General features: G+C 36.1%; 1 protein-coding gene across 1 annotated transcript in view; it reads right to left on the bottom strand.

The window, feature by feature from the left end:
* Nucleotides 1–13,238, bottom strand: part of SMG7 (SMG7 nonsense mediated mRNA decay factor) — a 91,344-nt gene that overhangs the window by 40,307 nt on the left and 37,799 nt on the right. The window lies entirely within an intron of this gene.

The following is a 13,238-nucleotide window of genomic DNA, read 5'->3' as shown; positions in this document are numbered from 1 at the left end:
CTTACCAACTGCCCAATTAAAACACTTTAATGACTTCCTACTGCTCTTAGGGTAAAAACTGTAATCTTTACTAAAGCGTCCTACAAGGTTCCCTGCACTCTAAATATTAGAGTCTACCCTCTGCTTCTACCATTACTCTCTTCTCTCCTTGATCTCTGTGCTCCAGTTACTGGACTTCCAGTTTCTGCAATGTGCTTTGCTCCCTTCACATTCAGGCCTTTGTAAAGAAGAATCCCTTCCCTAGGAATATCTACCTCTGCCCCCTTTGGTTAATTATGACTCATCCTTTGTCTCAGTCAGAGACATTGCTTTCTCAAGAAATCTCACTTGATAAATGAAGGATATTCCTATTTTATGTCCTCAAAGCACTCATTTTTTTCTTCATAGTACATACCACAGACTTTAAGAATGCTCACCATCACAATCTATTAGCACATGCACCTAGCATACAGTAGGCATCCAATAAGTATCTTTTAAGTGAAGAAAGGAAAAAGGATACATCATGTTCATATATTCCAAAAAGTTATGTATATAAACTTGAGATTTCCATGTCTTTTTTTTTTTTTAGATTTTATTTATTTGAAAGGGAGAGAGCACAAGTAGGGGGAGGGCCAGAGAAAAAGCAGACTCCCTGCTGAGCAGGAAGCTGGACGTGGGACTTGATCCCAGGACTCTGGGATCATGATATGAGCCAAGGTCAGAAGCTTAACTAACTGAGTCACCAGGCACCCTGAGATTTCCATGTCTAAAAACAAAATATGACATAAAAGCTAGAGAATATTCAGAGATTCTAAAATTTTTACTGTAAATGTTATGTACTTAATAGCAGCTGTGAATTTTAGTTTCATCAACACATAAGGCAAACCTTTTCATTTTCTTAGCTTTTAAAAAATATATTTTTTACTTTTTTAAAAGATTTTATTTATTTATTTGACAGAAAGAGACAGTGAGAGAGGGAACACAAGCAGGGGGAGTGGGAGAGGGAGAAGCAGGGTTCCCCCTGAGCAGGGAGCCCGATGTGGGGCTTGATTCCAGAACCCTGGGATCATGACCTGAGCTGAAGGCAGATGCTTAAATGACTGAGCCACCCAGGCGCCCCTAAAAAATATATTTTTTTAAAATTAAGCTTTCAAACAACAGGGTGTTATGAGAACTACCAGTATAAATAAAAAATATAAATAAACAGCTATACTTTATCCTGTAACATCACTTCAAATTCCATTATTCAATATAACCTAGATTTACTGCATGCTTTGGGTGTTAAACTTTTGCCATTAAAACAAACAAACCAACAAACAACTTTCACAGAGTTTGTTGGCTTATGTCTCTTAAGATCATAAAATTTAATAAAAAATACCATATATCCTGCAGAAGATGTTACATACAAACCTAATATCAACCACAAATCAAAAACCAGTAATACCCAAAGAAGAGATAGGAATCCAAGTATATCACTAAAAAAAAGCGAGCAAACCATGAAAGATAGCAAGAGAAGGATCAGAGAAAAACTACAAAAACAACCACAAAATAAGTAACAAAATGGCAATATATATCTATCAGTAACTATTCTGAATGTAAATAAATTAAATACTCCCAACAAAAGACACAGGGCAACAGAATGAATAAAAAAACAAGACCCATCTATTTGCTGCTTATAAAAGAGACTCATTTCAGACCTGAAGACACCTGCAGATTGGAAGTGCAGGGATGGAGAAACATTTATCACACAGATGGATGTCAAAAGAAAACCAGGGTAGCAATACTTATATCAGACAAAAGAGGCTTTAAAACAAAGACTGTAACAAGAGACAAAGAATGACACTATATACTAATAAAAGGGACAATCCAACAAGATGTAACAATTGTAATTATTTATACACCCAACATGGGAGTACCCCCATACATAAAACAGTTAATAGCAAACATAAAGGAATTAATTGATAGTAATACAATAATAGTAGGGGAGTTTAACACTTACATCAATAGACAAATCGTTCAACCAAAAAATCAACAAAGAAAGAGTGTTCTGAATGACCCACTGGACCAGATGGATTTAACAGATATATTCAGAACATTTCATCCTAAAATAGCAGAATATACATTCTTTTCAAGTGCACACGGAACATTCTCCAAAACAGATCACATATTAGGCCATAAAACAAGTCTCAACAACTTCAAAAAGATCGAAGTCATACCATGCATCTTTTCTGACCACAATGCTATGAAACTAGAAAACAAACATAAGAAAAAATCTGGAAGAGCACAAATACAGGAGGTTAAATAACATGCTACTAAACAATGAATGGGTCAATCAAGAAATCAAAGAAGAAATAAAAAAAATTACCTGGAAACAAATGAAAATGAAAATCCAATGGTTCAAAATCTTTGGGATGCAGCAAAAGCAGTCCTAAGAGGAAGTTTATAGTAATACAGGACTACTTCAAGAACAAGAAAAATCTCAAATAAACAACCTAATCTTAAACTTACAGGATCTAGAAAAAGAACAAAACTCAAAACCAGCAGAAGGAAGGAAGTAAAGATTAAAGCAGAAATGAATATATATAGAAACTAAAAAAAAATAATAGAACAGACCAACAAAACCAGAAGCTGGTTCTGTGAAAAGATCAACAAAATTGATAAACCTCTAGCTACACTCATCAAAAAAGGAGAGAGAGAGAGGGCTCATATAAACAAAATCACTAATGAAGGAAGAGAAATAACACCACAGAAATACAAACAATTGTAAGATATTATGAAAAATTATATGCCAAAAAATTGGACAACCTAGAAGTAATGGTTAAATTCCTGGAAACATATCACCTACCAAAACTGAAGCAGGAAGAAATAGAAAATTTGAACAGACCGAGATTACCAGCAAAGAAACAGAATCAATAATAAAAAAAACTCCCAACAAACAAAAGTCCAGGACCAGATAGCTTCACAAGGGAATTCTACCAAACATTTGAAGAGTTAATACCTATTCTTCTCAAACTATTCCAAAAAGTACAAGAAGGAAAACTTCCCAAATTTGTTCTATTTGAAACCTCCAAATTCATTCATTCTATTCAATCCTGTTACCAAAACCAGATAAAGACACACAAAAAAGAGAACTACAGGCCAATATCTTTGATGAATATAGATGCAACAATCCTCAACAAAATACTAGTGAAACCAAATCCAACAATACATTATAAAAAATCATTCATCACAATCAAGTGGGATTTATTCTTGGGATGCAAGAGTGGTTCAATATTCACAAATCAATTAATGTGATACATCACATCAATAAGAAAAAAGATAAATACCATATGATCATTTCAACAGATGCAGAAAAAGCATTTGACAAAGTACAACATCCATTCATGATAAAAACACTCAACAAAGTAGGTTGAGAGGGAACATACCTCAACATAATAAAGGCTATATAGTAAAAACCCACAGTGAACAACATATTCAATGGGAAAACAAATGAGAGCCTTTCCCCTAAGGTCAGGAACAAGACAAGGATATCCACTCTCACCACTTTTATTCAACATAGCACTGGAAGTCCTAGCCACAGCAATCAGACAACAAAAAGAAATAAAAGGCATCCACACTGGTAAGGAAGAAGTAAAACTCTCATTGTTTGCAGATGACATAATACTATATATAGAAAACCCTAAAGACTCCACCAAAAAACTACTAGAACTGATGAATGAATTCATTAAAGTCGGATATAAAGTCAGTATGTGGAAATGTGTTATTTCTATACACTAACAATGAAGCAGGAAAAAAAGAGAAATTAAGAAAACAATCCCATTTACAACTGCACCAAAAATAATAAAATACCTACAAATAAACTTAACCAAAGAGGTGAAAAACCTGTATTCTGAGAACTATCAAACATTAATGAAAGAAATTGAAGACAACTGAAGAAATGTAAAGACATTCTATGTTCATGGATTGGAAGAAAAAATATTGTTAAAATGTTTGTACTACCCAAAGCAATTTACAAATTTAATGCAATCCCTATCAAAATACCAACAGTATTTTTCATAGAACTAGAACAATCCTAAAATTTGTATGGAACCACAAAAGACCCCAAATAGCCAAAGCAATCTTGAAAAAGAAAAACAAAACTGGAGGTATCAAAATTACAGATTTCAAGATATACTACAAAGCTGCAGTAATCAAAACAGCATGGTACTGGCACAAAAACAGACACAGATCAATAGAAAAGAACAGAAAACCCAGAAATAAACCCACAATTATATGGTCAATTAATCTTCAACAAAGAAGGAAAGAATACACAACGGGAAAAGACAATCTCTCTTCAACAGTGTTGGGAGCTGGACCACTTCCTAACACCATACACAAAAATGAATTCAAAACAGAGACCTAAAACAATAAAAATCCTAGAAGATGGCACAGGCAGTAATTTCTCTGACATCGGCCACAGCAACATTTTTCTAGATATAGCTCCTGAGGCAAGGGAAATAAAAGCAAAAATAAACTATTGGTACTATATCAAAATAAAAACCTTCTGCACAGTGAAGGAAATGATCAACAAAACTAAAAGACAACCTACTGAATGGAAGAAGATATTTGCAAATGTCGTATCTAATAGAGGGTTAGTATCCAAAATATATAGAGAACTTATACAACACCCAAAAAACAAATCATCCAATTAAAAAATGGGCAGAAGACATGAAAAGACATTTCTTCAAAGAAGACATACAGATGGCCATCAGACACATGAAAAGATGCTCAATATCACTCCTCATTAGGGAAATGCAAATCAAAACCACAATGAGATATTACCTCACGTTTCAGAATGGCTAAAATCAAAAACACAAGAAATAACAAGTGTTGACAACAATGTGGAGAAAAAGGAACCCTCCTGCACTGCTGGTGGTAATGCAAACTGGTGCAGCCACTGTAGAAAACAATATGGAGGTTCCTCAAAAAGTTTAAAAAAAAAAAAAAAGAACTACCCTATGATCCAGTAATTGCACTGGGTATTTATCCAAAAAATACAAAAACGCTAATTCAAAGGGATACATGTACCCCTCTGTATATTACAGCATTATTTATGAAAGCCAAATTATGGAAGCAGTCCAGGTGTCCTCTGATGAATGGAGAAAGAAGATGTGGCATAATATAATATATAAAGGAATATTATTCAGCCATAAAAAAGAATGAAATCTTACCATTTGCAACAACATGGATGGAGCTAGAGTGTATAATGCTAAGCAAAATAAGTGAGTCATAGAAAGACAAATACCATATGATTTCACTCACATGTGGAATTTAAGAAACAAAACAAATGAGCAAAGAAAAAAAAAGCGCAAGACAAACCAAGAAACAGACTGTTAACTATAGAGAACTGATGGTCACCAGAGGGGAGGTGGGTGGGGGGGATGGATGAAATAGGTGATAGGGGTTAAGAATACACTTATGATGAGCACTGAGTAATGTATAGAGGTGTTGAATCACTATATTGTATACCTGAAATGAATATAACAATCTATGTTAACTATACTGGAATTAAAATAAAAACTTAAAAAAAAAGAATGCCATTTATCAGATCCTATCCATGTCAAAATAACACACCCCTCCAAAAAAAAAAAAAAAAAAAATCCTGCTGGAGCATTGTTTATGAACCTTATACTGAGAAAGCCAGTGCTAATTATGCATCTTTACTAGACTCAACTCCCTGAGCTGCAAAGTTACAAATAATATATCTTACTATGCTCTCACATATTAGTTAAAAAATTCATACAAGTATATATAAGATATCTTATACTTAGAATCACATTTCTAAAGGTTGTTTTCTAATTCCAAGCAAGATTTGGTTATAAAAATTAACAAATATCATTTCAGTATGCTAACATCAGCCTAATGAGGATACCAACTTCCTGCCAAAGATTTTATTGAGCATATAACAGGAACCATTTACAAATAATCTGCTTCCCCTACAGGCTGTCAGTAAGAGAAGATAATGTATGTCTAATAATGTCTCATGTAAGTCTAGCCAATTCTGCAGCAGGCTTCCATTGATAAACAAAGATCAAAATTTTACTTTGTATTTTTACATACCATAATCTAAGAATTTTTAGAAAAACTAAAACTTCAAGCACTAACAGAAGTGCAAAAATGTCATAAAACCTATCTGACATAAACGTTAAAGCATTTTGAAATTCGAGGAGTTTTGATTCCTCAGTATGACAAGAGTAGAGGCGCTCATTCTCTGCACTGTTCATTCTCTCCTAGATTCTGAAAGAGACACATTAATGATGAAAATAATCTTAGTAAACTGAACTGATGAAAAGATAACTAAATGGAAAACATAACAACCTGAAGATATCTATCTAGTATTATTCCTCTTCTATAAACAAGGAAATTGAAGCTCTGAAATGTGAAATAATTTGTCCAGTCACAAAGCAATTAGGTACAATTAAGTACAAACTTACTTCTTTCCGACTCCAAAGTCCAGTCATTTCTACTTCTTTCAAATTAGAATAAAAAAAAAAATTGTGACTTAAAAAGCTAACACAGATTCTGTCAACCAAACACTAACATTTAAGTTACCTAGCCTAAATTAAAAGATTTGCTCAAATAGAAAATAAACTCTACCTGAGATTTTTAATCAAAAAGACCACAAGAAGTAAAATTCATAGTCTAGTACAGTTGTCAGCCTATGGGTGAAATTCCTTCCTTCACTCTGAATCTATGTTCATAAACAAATTTTACTGTAACACAGTCAAGCCCCTTCATTTATATACTGTCTATGGCTGCTTTCTGCTAAAAGGGCAGAGCTGAGTAGTTCAGACAACGACCACATGGCCCACCAAGCCTCAAATATTTATTATCTGGGGGCGCCTGGGTGGCTCAGTCGTTAAGCGTCTGCCTTCGGCTCAGGTCATGATCCCAGGGTCCTGGGATCGAGCCCTGCATCGGGCTCCCTGATCGGCGGGAAGCCTGCTTCTCCCTCTCCCACTCCCCCTGCTTGTGTTCCCTCTCTCGCTGTGTCTCTCTCTGTCAAATAAATAAAATCTTTAAAATATATATATATATTTATTATCTGGCTCCTTTACAGCAAATTTTGCCTCTCCTGCTCTAGGAGTACCTGATCAAAAAATGAGAAGGTAAGTATCTATAAGTTCCCAAACCAAATAGCTTTCCCATATGGGAACCATCAATAATAGTTTCCTCAGAGTAAAGACCTATTTTTATTAATGTAGTAATCTTACCACAAAGAGAACTATATTAAAAAATACAGTGTCATGGAACAAACAGTAAAGTTACTAAGTGCAGGCCATGCTATTTTTTTGATGGACTTAATCTATAAACGGTCTAAAACCCTGTTAGGGTTATATACTATTATCTACTAACTCTTCCTTTTTCCTGTGTACCAAAAATACCCATTTAGACAGGTGAGAGGGTTAAACTGAGAATTATCATCCCACAAGAAGACGAATCCCTAACCCCCACTACACAATTTCCTTTTGCTTTTCTTTTTCTTTTTTTCTTTTTTTTTTGGGGGGGGGGGGCAGAGGGAGAGAGAGAATCTTAAGTAGGCTCCAAGCCCAACACGCAGAGCCTGACACAGGGTTCAATCCCACGACCCTGAGATCATGACCTGAGCTGAAGTCAAGAGTAGGACGCTTAACTGACTGAGCCACCCAGGTGCCCCACAATTTTCCTTCTTTTAATAGTGTATAATATACAGGAAACCAAATCAATAGATACGTGATCTTACAGCAACTGCTTTCATAAATATTAGTGCATAATTGGCTGATTATTTCATAAAGAAAAACTACTACACCTCAACTGACCTATTGTTTTGTTAAAGACCAATAATGTTAAAGTTTAATCTTACAGTTTATAGCCAATACTTATATAAAGAGAGAGAGTTTTTTAATGTTTTCTCTTGGTAGAAGATTTTGGCAACATGAGTTCCTTTTTATTCTTACTTTAAGCTGAAGGAATTAATGAAAACAATGAATGAACCAAGAATTCAAAAATGAAAAACCATCATGCCTTCAATAATAAAATGGCACTATTAAATAGTTACAAAATATAAAGCTTTCAGAATATTAAACACATTGTGTCACTTCTTTAAAAAGAGAAATTAAGCACTTCTATCAAGCAATAGAGAAGAAAAAGTCATTAAAAGGCTGAATAAAATCTGAAACATTCAGTGATAAACAATGCACTGAAAGCTAACAACCTGAAACACTATTCTTGGAGACAACATGATCATCAAAATCTATAAACATATCCAATGTATTCTAATGCACTAGGTACTGAATAGCCAATACTATATATAGTACTTACTACTGTCAGACACTGTTCTAAGGGTTTATAGAAATTATTTAATCCGTATTATGAACTATTATTACCCCCACTTTATAGACGAAGAAACACATGGAAATAGAGGTTAAGTAACACATCCTAGGTCATCAAGTTAGTAAGTAGTAAAGGTAGCATTTGAGCTCTTCAATCAGTTCGGTTCCAGAGCCTAACTCCTAACCATTACATCATAGTTCCTCTTATACAAGACAGCAAGAAAAAAAAAAATTTGGAATGTTTGATAGTAATAACCCACAGAACTAGGGCTTTCAATATTTAAATATTTTGCAATAATTTTTTATAATGTCATTAGAGAAAAAAATACTAAAATTAATGTTTATCTTCTTTAACAATTACCTTGATTATAAACAGCACTTATATAACAATGCAAGGTAACATATATAGAGTAATCTTTCTTAAAAACACACATTAAGATTTGTGGTTTAAAATACAAGATATCTCCAAGGGTGCCCGGGTGGCTCACTCGGTTAAGCATCTGACTCTTCTTTTTTTTTTTTTAAAGATTTTATTTATTCATTTGAGACACAGAGATACAGAGAGAGAGAGCAAGAGCAGGGAGACAGGCAGAGGGAGAAGGAGAAGCAGGCTCCCTGCTGAGCCAGGAGCCCGATGTGGGGCTTGATCCCAGGATCCTGGAATCGTGACCTGAGCCGAAGGCAGATGCTTAACCATCTGAGCCACCCAGGCACCCCAAGCATCTGACTCTTGATTTCAACTCAGGTCATGATCTCAGGGTCCTAAGATCAAGCCCCCGCAGGGAGTCTGCTTGAGATTCTCTCTCCCCTCTCCCTCTGTCCCTCCCCCCATGCTCTCTTTCTCTCTCTAAAATGAATAAATCTTAAAAAATTAAATAAATAAAATAAAAGGTATCTCCAAAACAGGGGCAGACACAATGGAAGATTCCTTCTACCTGAACTTCCAAGCCCGTTTCTTCTATGAGCAGAACACAGGAAAATAAGCCAACATCTTCTAAACTCACAGTTGCTAAAGAAAGGTGAATCATGAATCAGCCTCTTCTGTTTCAGGAGGTGAGGCTAGAAATTTTTTTTTTTTGAAATGTAAATAAAAGCCATAGCGGGTTTTATGTCAAGTTAATTTGTTTACTTATTTTCGTAGAGTACTAAGGAGTACTTGGGATAATAAAAGTATTCATCAATTACAATCATAAATATAATAACCTAATCATAATTATTTCTGCAAAACAGTAGGCCAGATACTGTAAGGTGAGTGTGAGCCTACACATGCATGCACAGAAATACACAATCTATAGATCTCTAACACATCACCAAGTCTCATGGTATTAATAATAAATAAATAAATAAACAAATAAATAAACAAATAAACAAATAAATCATATCGCTCTACTGTTGAATTTCACATAGAAAAGAACACTTAGAGAAGATGCTGCTCCTGAAGGAGCTCTTCTCAGTAAGAGATAACAAAAACACTAATTTGCTTTCTCTCTATGGCACTTTACAGTTGGTCATGAATTTTCAAGTCTCCTAACATTAACCAATGCTCTATATTACAACATTTATTCTACAGTTTCTATTATTTGAAAATGTGTACCTAGTTTTACTAAGGGACAGCCCTGGTCTGGAAATAGCAAAGGTAAGAAGGAATTCTTCTACCAGGCAGAAACAGTGGCACAATAATAAAAGCTAATAAGCTAAGTCAGTGAAGGAGGGAGACAGGAACATAAAATATTAGGTAAAAAGCCACAGGAGATGAGCCAAGAACCAAGGCAGACAGCAGATTGTGAGAGCCTGCATGACACCATTAAAGAGCTCAGATTCTATCTTTTAAGTAACAGGAAACCAGTGCTGAGTTTTAAGCAGAAGCACAGCATTGTCAGAATTTCATTTTTAAAAGATTACAACAGGGCGCCTGGGTGGCTCAGTTGGTTAAGCGACTGCCTTCGGCTCAGGTCATGATCCTGGAGTCCCGGGATCGAGTCCCGCATCGGGCTCCCTGCTCGGCGAGGAGCCTGCTTCTCTCTCTGACCCTCCCCCCTCTCATGTACTCTCTCTCATTCTCGCTCTCTCAAATAAATAAATAAAATCTTTAAAAAAAAAAAAGATTACAACAACATGCATGAAAGATGAATTTTAAAAGGGCAAGACTGGAAGGGAGGAAGTGACAATACAGATGGACAGAAAAACCTAGATTCAAGAAATACCTCGAAGTAAAATCAGCAGAAGGAAAGCTAAAGCGGAGAAAACAGTCCAAATCATTCCCAGTTTGTTAGCTTGGATAGCTGAGTATATGAGAAAATACAGGTGTATAAGCAGGAACTTAGCAGTAAGTGTCAAGCAGAGGAGCCATCAAGACTAGGGATATAGTCCTGGAATGACCAGAACATCGATGACAGTTAAAACCGTAAGAGAAAATGTCATTGCCCAGATGGCAGAAGGGAGAAGCTAGCTTTCAATCATCATTTTTTTCTGAGTATAGTTGACACACAATGTTAGTTTCAGGTGGACAATACAGTGATTCAACAACTCTATTTGTTATGCTATGCTCACCACGAGTGTACCTACTATCTGTCACTATATAACACTGTTGCAATACCACTGACCAGATTCCCTATGTTGTACCTTTTATTCCTGTGACTTACTCAGTCCATTACTGGAAGCCTGTATCTCTCCCCTTCACCCATTTTGCTTGTTCCCCCATCCCCTTTTCTTCTGGCAACCATCTATTTATAGGTCTGATTCTGCTTTTTGTTTATTCGTTTTGTTTTTTTGGATTCCACATGTAAGTGAAATCACATGGTTCCTTGGTTCCTCAAAAACTGAAAACAGAAATACTACATAATCCAATTCCTACTGAGTATGTACCCAAAGAAAATTAAAACACTAATTCAAAAAGATATATGTACCCTATGTTTACTGCATCATTATTTACAATAGCCAAAATATGGAAGCAACCCAAGTGTCCATCCATAGATGAATGGATAAAGATGTGGCATGTGTACACAATGGAATATCATGCAGCCATAAAAAGGGATGAGATCTTGCTATTTGCAAAAACAGGGATGGACCTAGAGATATCATGCTGAGTGAAGTGAAGTCAGAGAGAGAAAGACCTATATTCATTTTTAAGGGGCAGATAACTACAAGGACTGGAAAGTGGGTTGGATTCGATGAAATAAGGGTCAACGATAGCCCTGCCAGAAAAGAGACAATGTCAAGTTGCAGGGGACTAGGGAACAAATAAGAAAGAGAAGTTTAGGGGCACCTGGGTGGCTCAGATGTTTAAGGGTCCCACTCTTGATCTTGGCTCAGGTCATGATCTCAGGGTCATGAGATTGAGCCCAAGTCAGGCTCCGCGCTGAGTGTGGAGCCTGCTTAAGATGCTCTCTCTTCGGGCGCCTGGGTGGCTCAGTTGGTTAAGCGACTGCCTTCGGCTCAGGTCATGATCCTGGAGTCCCGGGATCGAGTCCCGCATCGGGCTCCCTGCTCAGCGGGGAGTCTGCTTCTCCCTCTGACCCTCCCCCCTCTCATGTGCTCTCTCTCTCATTCTCTCTCTCTCAAATAAATAAATAAAATCTTAAAAAAAAAAAAAAAGATGCTCTCTCTTCCTCTGCCCCTCGTCCTGCTCTCACAGGCTCTCTCTCCCTCTCTCAAAAAAAAAAAGAAGAAGAAGAAGAAAGAAAAGAAAAAAAGGGAAATCCTTAGGCCAATTAAAAATGCTAGGCAGTGAGGAAAAAGGGAAGAGGGCCATGATAAAGAGAAGTTTCCTTTTTATAATGGTACAGACTTAAACAGATTTAAAATGAAGAAATGAATACAGAATGGAAGACTTAAGAAAATGAGAACAAAACTGACAGAGCATGGTTCTAGAAGATATGGAAGGAAATGAGAATGTGATTAATAAGACAGGAGGCAAGACTGCCTTTGAAAAAGAGGCAGGATGAAATTGGGGGGGGAGGTAAGGTTAGATGGAAATGTGCTAGAAGAATCTGGGAGTAGTGTGGGGTGAAGAGATACCAAGAGAATTCAAAGCTACACTCACTGCATTACCTTCAGAGATAAAGTAGGAGATCAGATCATGAACGTAGGAGGTAGATAAACTGAAGAGAATGGTGAATATCAGAGATAATCACAAAATGAATAGGAAAGGGAGCCTTACCAAAGGCAAAGAAAATAACTGAGAAAAAGTTATGCAAGCTGTATAGATTAGACACAATGGAAAAATTAATATGAAAATATAGCTAGCCTTAATGACGGCAGGTCCTACTTACTTTTAAGGAACTCAAGATAAAGTGGAAGATACAAAGACATACAGATGATTTCAATACGTTATGGCTGAGTACAAGGATAAAGATATATGCTTACAGTTCAACTAGAGAAAGAGAAGAGCCCATGGGAATGAGGGAGAAGATAGTGTTCAGGGTTGTATCCCTAACACCTAAAATAATGCCTGGTATATGGTAGCTGTTCATTAAAATTTTGTTGAATTAATGAATGGTAAAATGTACATCACACAAGAGGCAATTTTCTGCAATGAAAAGTGATACAGAATACAAAAGGTCTGAATGTGGGTTTCCTATATATTAGTAGTGGTATGCTGGCGCTTCTTTCCAAAAAACTTCAATTTCCTCATCTGTAAAACAGGGAAACAAACTCCCTTTCAGAGTTGCTATGAGAAATAAACAAGACAACCAGTAAGTTACATAAAAGAACCTAAGTGAAAACTCCAAGAGGGAGGGCTGTAATCTGATTATAAAACCAACACTTTAGTGACCACCAAACTACTTTTGCTAATCTGGTTCCTGACACAGGATCCTTTCTGAAGCAGAACACGGGGTTGAAGAAGACAACACTCCAAGATGGGGGTCAAAAATCCTGTCATCTACTACCATATAATGCTCAAGGACA

This window comes from Neomonachus schauinslandi, chromosome 6 (assembly GCF_002201575.2).
Source record: "Neomonachus schauinslandi chromosome 6, ASM220157v2, whole genome shotgun sequence".
In the NCBI taxonomy this organism is placed as follows: Eukaryota; Metazoa; Chordata; class Mammalia; order Carnivora; family Phocidae; genus Neomonachus; species Neomonachus schauinslandi.
This window is presented reverse-complemented; position numbering and strand designations above follow the sequence as displayed.